Genomic DNA, 13,644 nt, shown 5'->3' on the forward strand with positions numbered 1-13,644 from the left:
GGCACTTACTTGGTTGCTCCTGCGTTGTCTCGTCTATCACCTACCCCTCGCCGCCGGACCCGGGTGGTAGTTAACGGTCCGGCGGCTTGGCCTCAAGTACACAATCCCGCGGTCACGTGGTAGTGTGAGTTGGCGGAAAGAGAAATCTCTTGTTTCGCATGGGGATCATGGCAGTCATCTTAGAGTGGGGCGCTGTCACTATGTTCGTGGTGTCTCAGCCTTACTTAAATCAGTGCTATAGCCCCTTCCAGTTGGGGTGTGTGCTTCTCATACAATCAGGGAAGTTATTGCGCTTCCTCAGATGATCAGTCGTTGTTAACTAATAATGTGTTAGTCCCCTACTGTGTAGTATACCTACATTTGTGTAAATGACTCACAGTATTGGCATAAATGTCCTGAGGTCCTGGACAGGCATGTCAACAGATGGGGAGCTAAAGCAGCGAAACTGGGGTAATTTCCTTTTGATCATTGTGGGTGCCCTGACTGTGTTAAAAGTCACATGACTCGGAGTGTGAGGCAGGCGGCCATGATACAGTGGTGCTTTATAGCTGGAGATACTGGTTAGGGGTGCCTATTAGAGCTATAAATTCACAGTGCACTCCATGGTATTTCTTCATTGAGGCCTCTGCTGTCAGAAGATAGCCTATGTATCCAGCGTTGTTCTTTAAAGAACAGGTTCTGTTTCGATGTTCTAGGGCTGGCTTCTAGAACCAACCATTGTAGTGAATCAGATGTGTGGTTCAACTCAAGGTAGTGTCTACACATCTTCGTGTTGCTCTTTTTACAACGGATGTTGCTTCTGTGTTCAGAAATACGTGTCTTAATTGGGCGGGTTGTCATGCCAATGTAGTACAAGTCACATGGGCATATCAGGAGGTAAATGCAATTGGTGCGGTTGCAGTTTGTGTGCCCCCTCATCTCCCAGGTGAATGTATTGGACAAAGTGATGGTCTTGTGTATTTTAGTAAATGGGCAAGCACTGCAGCCACCGCATGGGTAGTGTCCCTTGACTGAGGGTAGTTGCCACAAAGTGGTTTGTACTCTCGCCCTCTGTTGCATCTTGGGTCTCGTGTGCACCAGCATATCCTTGATGTTTTTTGATCTTTTGAATGCAAACCTAGGTGGTTCTAATTCTAGGGTACCTGTATTTAGGATCTGCCAGTGCTTTTTCACAATTTTCCTCACTTTGTTGGAGGTGGGTGTGTGTGTTGTAACGCATGTCATTGGTTGGTTTTCTAGGGGTTCCTTTACCCTGTGTTCAAGCAGACTCTCCCTGTGGTTATTTTGTGCCCTTTTCCTAGCTCTGGTGATTTCCCCGGTGGGGTAACCCCTCTCTTCTAGGTTTCTGGATAGGATTGAGGATTCTTTTTTGTAGTTCACAAGGCTGCTGCAGTTACATCTGACCCTTAATAACTGCCCAAAGGGTAGATTGACTCTTAGACCCTAGGTTAGTGGCTCGTGAAATGCAGGAGGCTGTTTCGGTCGGTACTCTTCCTGAACATGGTGGTACTCAATTTCCCACCTGCCCCTCTCTGGATGGTAATGTCTAGGAAAGCAATCTGGGAAGCAGATGCTGTCATGGTGAACTTCAAGTAGGGATTCAGTGTATTAAGCCAGCTGAAGAATTCAGTGTATGATTCTCTGCTACCTTCCCAGAAGACCAGAATGTTGTCTATAAAGCGTTTCCAAAGTTTTATATTGTTCTTGTAGGGGTTTGACTGTGGTGTGATGTGCTTACCCTCAAAGTCTGCCACATATAGACAGGCCACACTCGGGGTAAAGGTGCTGCCCATCGAGGTACCCTGTGTCTGATGGTAGTATTGGCCCTTGAACTCAAAATAGTTCTCAGTTAAGGCTTTTTCTGCACATTCCGTAATGAATGTTGTAGGTGTTGGTGATTCCCATGAGCTTGTATTTAGTGCTTCCTCAATTACCTTGAGTGTGGCCCTCTGTGGGATGTTGGTGTAGAGGGCCTCCACATCGAGCGTAATGAGGAAGTCAAACTGGGTGCAGTATTGGAAGTCGTGCAGTAGGCGCAACATTTCCGTGGTATCCTGTATGTAGGAAGGGATGTGTTTAACCAGGGGCTGAAGGAAGTGGTCGCAGAATTGCGACAGGGGTTCCAGTACCGAGTCAATCCCGGAGACTATCGGGCGGTCCGGGACTGGAGTGGTCTCCTTATGAATCTTCGGGAGAATATAGAAATATGGAACCTTGGGATCTTTTTTGACCAGAAATTCTGACTCCTTTTTGCTAATCAACCCTTGGCATTCCGCTGACTCAACCATCCCTGAGATGGTGTTCTTTAGGTGTTCAGTTGGGTTCAGGGGAATGGGTGTGTAGTAGCGTGCGTTGCCCAATTGTCTTTGGCACTCAGCGTCATAGTCAGTTGTGTTCATCAACACTGTGGCACTCCCCTTATCCGCCTGTTTGATCGTGATTTTAGGGTCATTGGCCAGGGATTCTAGTATTTCAAGTTCTTTCTTGGAGATATTGGTATGATTTCTGGGTCCAGTGATGGTTTTTATATCTTTCAATACTGCCTGTTCAAAGGTCAGTATTTAGTTTGTGACCATCCCGCTGTGCGGTGTGAAAGTAGAGGCATTCCGGAGGCCAGAGTCTTCACTCGTTTCCATGGGTTTCCCCTCAAAGAAAGCTTTGAGCCTGATTTTGCGAAAGAACTTTTGTATTTCCACTGTTTGTGGAAGTTGTCTACTCTAGGGGTTGGTTCAAATCCAAGGCCCTTCTGTAGGACCCTTTCTTCATCTGGGTTGAGTTGGCGTGTAGAGAGGTTTACTACCAAACTCACTTCCTGGTGGTTTTGCTCCTGGTGTCCATTCCCTGTGTCGTGGTATCCTCCCATTGGACTCTCTTATCTGGCCCGTTGCCTTTCTTTCGCCCTCGCCCTCTGCCCCAGCCTCTGTCTAAAAACACGAGACCCAAGATGCAACAGAGGGCGAGAGTACAAACCACTTTGTGGCAACTACCCTCAGTCAAGGGACACTACCCGTGCGGTGGCTCCAGTGCGTGCCCATTTACTAAAATACACAAGACCATCACTTTGTCCAATACATTCACCTGGGAGATGAGGGGGCACACGAACTGCAACAGCACCAATTGCATTTACCTCCTGATATGCCCATGTGACTTGTACTACATTGGCATGACGATCCGCCCAATTAAGACACGTATTTCTGAACACAGAAGCAACATCCGTTGTAAAAAGAGCAACACGAAGATGTGTAGACACTACCTTGATTTAAACCATACATCTGATTCACTACAATGGTTGGCTCTAGAAGCCAGCCCTAGAACATCGAAACAGAACCTGTTCTTTAAAGAACAACACTGGATACATAGGCTATCTTCTGACAGCAGAGGCCTCAATGAAGAAATACCATGGAGTGCACTGTGAATTTATAGCTCCAATAGGCTCCCCTAACCAGTATCTCCAGCTATAAAGCACAACTGTATCATGGCCGCCTGCCTCACACTCCGAGGCATGTGATTTTTAACACAGCCAGGTCACCCACACTGATCAAAAGGAAATTACCCCAGTTTCGCTGCTTTAGCTCCCCATCTGTTGACATGCCTGTCCAGGACCTTAGGACATTCATGCCAATACTGTGAGTCATTTACACGAATGTGGGTATACTACACAGTAGGGGACCGGCACATTATTAGTTAACAACGACTGATCATCTGAGGAACCGCAATAACTTCCCTGATTGTATGAGAAGCACACACCCCAACTGGAAGGGGCTATAGCACTGATTTAAGTAAGGCTGAGACACCACGAACATAGCGACAGCGCTCCACTCTAAGATGGCTGCCATGATCCCCATGCGAAACGAGAGATTTCTCTTTCCGCCTAGTCACACTACCACGTGACCGCGGGATTGTGTACTTGAGGCCAAGCCGCCGGACCGTTAACTACCATCCGGGTCCGGCGGCGAGGGGTAGGTGATAGACGAGACAACGCAGGAGCAACCAGGTAAGTGCCAATAGTCCCACCCAGGACCTAGTAAGAGGGCACTATGGGTTCGCCTTGTCCACTCCCGCTCCTAGGTTCACGGCTAGTGTGATGGGGGACCTACTACAAGTTAGCGCCCCTAGCTCTGCGGGCCTGATTATTATTATATTTTTAGACGCCAGGGCACTAAGGGGCCTACTTCGGGTATAATACTCTGTTACCGGCAGTTACACCGAACGGGCGGCTAAGGTTAGGGGGTAGCGGCTTTAGCCAGTGTTACCGACACCCGGGGCACCTAGAAGAGCACCAATGAGTCTCTGGGCTCTAATACCCTGATTTCCTAGTAGTACTCTGACTCCGCACGAGCCTTGTGCAATTACCAGACTTCACTAAGCCACTTACGGCACCCTGCCATGTTATTGAGTTGCGGCTGCAGCATAATTAAACAATACCCGGGGCACGCAGCAGGCACCACCGGGGATCTATGCACCAGCACCCTTAGTTCCTGAATACGGGACAACGACTCAGGTCCCCGTGAACCTTGGGTCATTACCAGGCTCAATAAATACTCGGATTCAGCATGATCCTGGTGTAAACACCGTACTTTGTGTAACTATACGCCGCACCCTGTAGAGTTATAGGGTTGAGGTTGAAGCCAGGTTAACTGATACCCGGTGCACGCAGTAAGGGACCACCTTGGGCCAGCATACCTGCACCCATAGTTCCTAATACAGACCAACAACTCAGGCTCCATTTGATCCGCTAACCCGTAACCAGGTCTTGATTGTTGTTGAACCATTAGCCTGTGACACACACTACCAGTTACAGGCCTTAAATTACGGTTTCCTCCTATGACCCACCAGATACTTGAAGGTTCAACACGCATTTAACCCACAGGATACTGTTGGGGTCTGTATACTTAACCAATTAGGTGAGTTAGTAGCCATAACACCCCAAATTGTTGGCGCTACACATGTGTGTCTTGTATTGTTTTATTAATTTTAACCAATACGTTTTTACAGTTTGTCTACAATTGTCGACATGAGCATGCCTACCACAGTGCTCACTAAGGAGTTGCACGAACACAAGTTCATCTCAGTTGAACTCGCATGCTAGCAGCACTTGATCTAGCATGGCACTAGGAATGTAAATTTTTCACCCTCTTGTTTATATCTTTACCTGTTGTGATTTGCTCCTTTTCTCCCAATCCAGGTAGATGCAGTCCGACAGAGATAACACGCAGGAAACATCTATTTTTCTGTGAGCTACATGCACTTGAATGTTTGTCTGAATATTAGACATTAACCACACTGACGTAGACAGTTAACACCATAGATATACTTTCTACTGATAGGTTCTGAAGAATCGCTAGCCATTTGCTTTAGAGCGAGAAACATGTTGACCGACCACAGCACATACTAAACCATGACTCGTAAACAGGAAGCACAATATTCTAGCGAGTACCGGACAGTTTTCATTTTAATTAGAGGAGGGGACCCCCAGGATAAAGTCATTCTTGGTACCCCGAGCTTTATTTTAACTCACACTCACACGTCTAAGCACTTCTGGCCCCACACCCGCACTTCATCTAAACGGGAGTTGGATAAAAGATCTCCGCCAAAGAGCCCCTCTTTGAGGTGTCGCCCGTTGGGTATTGCACCGCCGACCCAATGAGGAGCAAGCCCAGATGATGAAGCATGACACCTGAAAGGGTGTGTGAGGGCATTACATCCAACATAATGGATGCCCAACTGTAGGATCCCTTGGGACCCTACAACATCCTTCTCACCACAGGGACACGTACATTCCTCTAGCTTAAGGAACAGGCCAGCAATTTTGGTAATTAGGGCACAAATTATGCCACAGCTGAGTAGGCAAAATCCTATGTATTGGCTGTTGGTTAATCAAGCTTGAAGGACACATTGTTCCTATTTGTGCTAACACTTTAACAAAAGTTCCCTTACAAGGCTCTTCTTATTAAAAAACAATGACTTTACAGGAAGATACTGTGGTTCAATTAAATCTCTCAGGAGATTAAGAAGATGCAGATGCAATACACATCCCAGAAAATGGTAGAACTTCCATCACCATAAAATTAGCCGTATACCGTTTAACATAAAGGGGTGGGCAGGTAACATTTGGGATTGAGGCACACAAATCATTTAGAACAGAGGTATTCTATTTAACGGTTACATTCCCAAAGGCAAATGCATTAACAAAGACATTTCATTACTGCACAGCAGATGAATTATGGAATGTATATTGTCCGTACGAGGACATTGAAAATCCACTCACTTACCACAAACATTTTTTCTGGTGTAAACCGATACAAGACATAGGGTAAGACTCAGTCCACTCAGAAGAGACGGAGCAACATGGCTAGTACTAGCGGCCTACACACCGCACCCTGACATTGATACATTGCCAGGAAGAGACTTGCTTACACAACATAAAGAAGTAATAAAACTTTACAGAAACATGACACAGTTTGTGATGAGACACTCACAATTCAGACGACACTGGCTACACAAGCAGGACCAGTCCAAGCTTGTGCAACTAAAATTACACCACAAACATTACACGAAGTGATGAGCAAATTGCCCATTAAACATGATCAAATGGGGGGGGAGGAGCTTGGCGGGCATCCGAGATGGCCGCGTGAGCACAGCGCTCCCCGGACCCCCGCCACTCCCGGCATAATATCCTGAACAAATCCTGATTTTCCACGAGGATTTGTATAGAGGACGTTGGGCTGATCTACCTGGACCTTTCAGAAATTTATTTTGACACCGGGTGCCGGAGTTACGGTGATTCGAACTTTTGGGCTCCGCCCTTGAGCTGCGCCCGGGACTGGGTGAGGTTTAGTGGCCGTCTTGGAGTTGAACAACAACGGCAGGGGGATTGGACTTGTGGGTCCCCCTCTTAAGTTTCGGTTTCGATTCTGCCTCAGGCTGAGACATCGGCTAGAGAGTCGGGCCAGAGCTGGGTCCAGGGCACGAGTCGGCTGTCGGCCCTTTGGCTGGACTATTCTCCTATTTGGCTGTCCCTATCCTAGCGGTACCCTTGTGGCGGTCCTTTGGTCCCGAGGCCTCCCTTTCTGGTGCCCGATCCGTTGACCCTGGTGAATCTCCTTGTGACGCATCTCTAAAATGGCGGGCAGAGGGGAACGGGAGACTCGGAAGACGAAGACACCTCTACGCGGGGGTCCGGTCCAATCTAACGTCATGGACCGTTATACCCACTCTAAGGGGTCCCCCGGAGCTGCCCTGCCCGGTTCCAGCGCGTCTGACCACATCGTGGATGCGTCGACGGAGCCTTCCTTGCAGGACATCATGGGCGCCATTTCTGGCATGAGGGAGTCGATAGGCCAACAATATGAAACCTTGGCCCACAAAATTGACACCGTGGCCATTGATGTGAACTTAATTCGAGCCGATCTATCAAAAACCAATGAAAGGGTGAAATCATTGGACATCAAATCCTCCAGCCTCACGGCAGACGTCTCTGAGATACAGACGGAGATTGGCAATCTCCGTAGGGTGAACGATTTCATGACCCGGCGCTTGGAAGACTTTGAGAACAGGGCACGTCGCTGTAATGTTCGCGTGGTTGGTGTTCCGGAGAATCCAGAACCCCACTCGGTTGATCTCCTGGTTGAAGACCTGATCCAAAACCACCTCTCTCCATCTGGCCTGAGTAAATTTTTCACAGTGGAGCGTGCACATCGTGTTCCGGGGGGCCAGGGTAAGCCAGGTGCCCCGCCGAGACCTATTGTTGCAAAACTTTTCCACTATAGGGATCGGGACGCTATCCTGCAAGCATCACGTGTGAAGGGCCCGGTGGCCTTTGAGAATGCCACGGTGAACTTTTATCTGGACTTTTCCCAACAGATCCAGAAGCAACGAATGGGATTTCGTGGTGCCAAGAAGCGTCTTAGGGACATGGGGATGCGCTACGCTATGCTTTTTCCGACCAGGCTGCGGGTTGAGTACAATGACCGAACTCTTTTCTTTGATCGGCCGGATGCTGTGAATGACTGGCTGGACTCCTTGCCTGACCGACCTCCTGAAACTGAGTCCGATGCCCACCCGGGCGGTGCTGAAGGTGGTGTAGAGAGCTGAACATTTCGTCTTCGCCTGGTGCCTTGTCTTGAATAACTTTTTCCAGGAGTGTATGCCTACGTTCCTCTACTGCTTATGTGATTTGATGTATGTTTTTTCTCGTTATTGGTCTTGATCGGGGTGGCGGGTGGGACGGAGCCTTTCCTCCTCCGGGGTCTTTGTGTAGAATGGGGGTTCTTGGGCGACAGGCACACTGCAGGTTGGGGTGGCTTTTTAGCTTTTTGCAGGGGTGCAGGGTGGGGGGTGTTCTCTTGTTAGTTGGGGGGTGGGCGGTTGGGAAGTTCGTTGTTTGTATGTTCTGTTCTCAAGGCGACTCTATCCTGTATTTGATGATGTTTCTTGTGTCATGCTCATTGGTGGGGGGTCTTGGCGTTGTTGGGTGGGATGGGGGGTAGCGGGTTGAGATTTGTTTCGTGGAATGTTAACGGTCTGGGGGACCGTATCAAACGGAGTGTGGTGTTGAAATGCATACGACGTTTATCTCCAGATATTGTTTTCCTGCAGGAGACTCATTTGGTGGGCAATATCTGTCATGCGATGAATAGGTGGGGCTATCGCCTCGTAGCACATTCGGGGTTTACCTCGGGTTCTAGGGGTGTGGGTATCCTTGTTCGGGCTTCCCTCCCCCTAGCTATTGATGATGTGATTCTGGATGATCGGGGGCGATATGCTGTCCTTGTGGGTCGCTATGAGGGTCGTACCCTCTCCTTATTTCCGGTTTACGTGCCCTCCGGCCTGCAGACTTCTACCTTTTCCGATTGGGCCGTGTGTTGTTGGACCTCCCTAATAGTACTCTATTTATGGCTGGTGATTTTAATTCGGTGTTCTCCGGTCTACACGATCGCCACCCCCCTAGAGATACTCCTGCGGCCCAACAGTGGTTGGGTGGGTTTTTGGATACATTTGGCTTGGTGGATTGCTGGAGGCTTTTGCATCCTACTCAGCTTCAATACACCTTTCACTCTGGGGCCCATGGGAGTCTGTCTAGACTGGATTATTTCCTGATGCCTGCGGCTCAGTCGCCAGCGGTGCGTGAGATTGTACACCTACCCAGGGGCATTTCTGACCACTCTCCACTCTGGCTCCGTTTTGAGGTTGGAGTGGAGGCGGTGGGCCGGGTGGCTCCTATCAACCCGTGGTACCTTACCTCCCCCGAGACCCGCAGCCTTTTGCTTAAGTCTTTGGACGCATATTTTCTGGATAACGAGGGGTCGGTTTCCTCTGCGGTGTCCCTGTGGGAGGCTTTTAAGACGGTGATTCGTGGGCAGGCCCTCTCCCTTATTGTGGAAGCTAAGAAGGCGAGGAATCGGGAGGTGGTGGACCTTGAGGGGGAGGTTTCTGCATTGGAGGCTGCTTTGGAATCGGGGGTCACGTCTGCGAAACTCCACGCCCTGGGTCTGAAACAATTTGCCTATAAATCTATGGTCACGGATGCTGCTAAATTTATGTTTCGGGAGCAACAGGGTCGTTTGTATGATGTGGGGGACAAAGCGGGTAAATTGCTGGCATGGTTGGATAAGAAGGAGAGAGCTAATCGTGTGGTGCCCGTGATTCAGTCATCGAGTGGTGAGAGTGTGACGGACCCGGTTGGAATAGTTGACTGTTTTGCTGAGTATTTTCGCGTGGTTTATACCCCTGTGTCTGTGAGGGATGTGGCTGACTCTCGCCTTCTGTTGCGTGATATAGCTCTGCCCAGTGTTTCCGATTTGGATCGTGTAGCGTTGGATTCCCCCTTTACTGTTGATGAGATAGCTACTGCCATCCGTTCACTCCGTTCGGGCAAAGCATTGGGCCCGAACGGGTTGCCAATTGAACTGTACAAGCTACGTCCCAACAGAGTGGCGCCATATCTTCGCGCCATGTTTCTGGAGTCCCGGGAACGGGGTATTCTCCCATATGATCAGCGTCTGGCCACGATAGTTGTCATCCCCAAGGATGGTAAACCGCGGGACCTTTGTTCATCCTATAGACCCATATCCCTGCTGAATGTTGAGCCCAAGGTATTGGCGAAACTCCTGGCGACCCGCCTTCTGACGGTCATTAGTGACTTGGTCCATCCAGATCAATCCGGATTTATCCCGCATCGCAACACGGCTCTTAACCTACGTCGTCTCCACGGTGCGATTGCGAGGGCGGGGCTTCTGACGGAGCCGGCCATTTTGGCGTCGTTGGATGCCTCGATGGCTTTTGACACTGTGGAATGGCCTTATCTTTGGGCGGCTCTTGAGAAATTTGGTTTCGGGCCTGAGTTTATTGGTTGGGTCAAGTTATTGTATGCTAAACCCCTAGCACAAGTAGTGGTAAACGGTAGAGTTTCGACCCCTTTCACCCTTGGCAGGGGAACCCGTCAGGGTTGCCCCTTGTCTCCGTTGCTTTTTGCACTTTCCTTGGAACCGTTAGCTGCATGGCTTCGGTGGGAGCCTTCGCTTAAAGGGATTCGCTGGTCACCGGCCTTTGAGGACCGCGTCTCGCTTTACGCGGACGACATTCTTTTATATCTCACTTCCCCGCGTAAATCTCTGACTGTTTTATTTGATGTTCTTACTTCATTTGGAGCCAACTCAGGCCTCGTTATTAACTGGGCCAAGTCCTGCGTGTATGTTCTTTCGGGTGTTTTACCCCCATTGCCGAGCAGACTTCCTATACAGGTGGTCCAGTCTGGCTTTAAATATTTAGGGATCTTCATTACGTTGGACTCCTCGCTCCGATTTGAGCATAATCTCCTCCCCCCGTTGCTTAGATTGCGACTGGACGTGGCCCGTTGGCGTAAGCTCCCTTTGTCTCCTCTGGGTAGGGCGGCTCTGTTTAAAATGATGTCCTTGCCGCGGTTCCTCTATGCGCTCCAGAATTCCTATGACGACATCCCCAAGACCTACTTCCGAGAGATCGAGAGTCTTCAAAGGCAATTGATTTGGGACGGGCGTCCACGTATTGCCCTCGCGAAACTCACCATCCCTTGGTACGACGGGGGCATGGCGCTCCCCGACATCAAGAGATATTATTGGGCTTCCCAGTTGTCTGCTATTAATCACGTGATGTTTTCACCGGGTCGAAATCCTGCATTTGAGATGGATAAACTCCAGCTGCCGGGTGGGGACTTTAATAGAGCGCTTTATTCTCGATCAGCCGGGCGCCATCTTGTGGGTCCGTCCAGGATTGCAGTCACTGTGTGGCGAGCCGCGAATGTGAGTTTGGGATGGGAGGATCGAATGACATTGGCGACGCCGCTTTATGCCCCTGAACGTTTGGGGTGCCTCTGGTCTACTAAGGGCTTCGACCGCTGGGATATGATTGGGATATGTAAGGTGGGTGATGTCTGTTCGAAAGGTAGTGTGAAGTCGTTCCAGGCCCTCCAGGCGGAATACGGTTTGAATGGTAGAGAATTTTTTCGTTATCTGCAGGTCCGACACGCCCTCGCCTCAGTCCTGACTCCTGATGAGGCCCTGCCCGAGTCTTCCCCCCTCGAAGATCGTGTCCTTGATGGCCACCTGCCTGATAGCACTATTTCCCTGATCTATAAGAAGCTGATCAATAATCGGGCAGACTTATTGGTCCGACTTCGGGAGGTTTGGGTCGGCGATGGGTTGGAACTGGACGACGAGGATTGGCAATCGGCACTCTCTTCTCCGAAAGAAGTAGCCATCCCTGCCCGTCTCCGTTTGGTTCAACTTAAAATCCTTCATCGAGTTTATGTCACTGGTCCGCGTCTGGTGACAATGGGCTTTTCCCCGGATGGGTTATGTAAGCGTGGTTGTGGGTCGAGTGCTACTTTTTTACATATTCTTTGGGAGTGCCCAGTGGTGGCGGCCTACTGGACTGCTGTGCTTGAGGTGATGACTGCTGTGACTGGTGTTGCCCTGCGGCCGGAGACACGACGGTGTCTGTTGAATGTGTGGGAACCCACTGACTACTCTGTAGCCCAGACCAGATGGGCTACCTTGGGTTACATGATTGCAAAACGGGATATTTCGCAACTCTGGGGCGCATCCAGACCACCTGAGGTCTCGAAATGGGAGGACAACATGGACTGGTCCATGTTTCGTGAGAAGACTGTATATGTGGCCAGGGGCAGACCCAGGGCGTGGACGAAGATTTGGGGCCAGTGGAATGAATATCGTGGGGATATCTGTACCCCTCCCCTTGTTGGCACCACTGATGTTACTCTATCTCCCTAGGCGAGCGTTCCCGGAACCTTTTCATACTGTCTTGTGCATTTCCGGTTCTCCCCGCTGCTCCCCCCCCCCAACCTTATTAGAGTCTCAGGGCTCTTGTTATGTTCTCCTGATTGCTGACCATCCCCTCCGTTCTTTGGGCTGACCTTGATTACTATGCATTCGCCTTTTTTAGTGTTTGTTGTGTTTATGTATAAAACAGAAAATCAATATGCTCTGTGATATGTTTGGAGTAATGCTTGGTACTTGATTTGTGCCTGACCACGGGAATACATTTCTACTTATTTCCTTGTGCCTTATTATTAGCGGCCAGCCCGTGAGGTTGTAGGCCTGTTCTTGTATTTTTCTATGCTTGCTCAAATAAAGGTTTTTAAAAAAAAAAAAAAAAAAACATGATCAAATGCCCTTCTGGATAGCTCAAAAAATAACACAGCTAGAGGCAATATTTCCACACGAAAAAAATAGAATGCCTTCAATTTACTTGCCAATGGGACAGCTCCCCCAATAGAGGATTGTACTTCTGGAGTACAGTCTTTGCTGCAAAATATACCAGGACTCATGATATCCCTTCATTAGCAGTCATACCAAACGTGTTAAGACAGAGACAAAACGAGTATGGACCAGAATGAGCTCTGAACTTAGGGATGAAGTTATTAAATAACTTCGCACAGGTATCAGCTATAATAGTAGCGAACATTAAAGGGGAATCAGCATCAGTGGCAATACGCCAACGCCTAAGAGATTTCACTCCTTTACAACAGCAGACAGAATTACCTAAAATACTTGAAACTACTTATGCAGAATTAGGTAGAGATAGTTTGGGAGATAGACCAGTAAAACCTTAATTAATGTGGAGTGTTGAAAAGGATACCTCTGAGAAAGCACCTACGTCTTCAAAGAACAAATGGGAAAATAGTAAACAACAAAAGAATAAAGTAAATAGATCTCAATCCAGAGGTAGATCTCCTCAACAGGAGCCCTCTGAAAGGAGGAATAACCTTAGGAATAGGGACAACATTAGAAAACCTGACAGGTATCATGACACAGATACATATTCCTCTTGTTCCTTTTCAGAGCTCATTGAAAAACTTCAATAGTGAAGGACAGTCGGGACACGCAGGAGAAGCGTACAAAGTCCAGAGACACGCAACGCGCTACAGCTACGCAGCTAAAAATGAAGAAAAACAAAAACCTAAACCTCAATTCAAAAAGAAGAAAGTATCAGGGCTCAAGATCAGACATGCCAGAATTCTGAGGACTCAACTACTGAACGGGGAATGGGCTCTCACAATGCTACACAGCGCAGCAGAAGTAAAAATAGCTCGCCAGAGCCTGATGGAATTTCTGGTGACAGCGAAGTTGTGTTAATATATCACGG

This window comes from Lissotriton helveticus, chromosome 6 (assembly GCF_964261635.1).
Source record: "Lissotriton helveticus chromosome 6, aLisHel1.1, whole genome shotgun sequence".
Classification (NCBI taxonomy): Eukaryota; Metazoa; Chordata; class Amphibia; order Caudata; family Salamandridae; genus Lissotriton; species Lissotriton helveticus.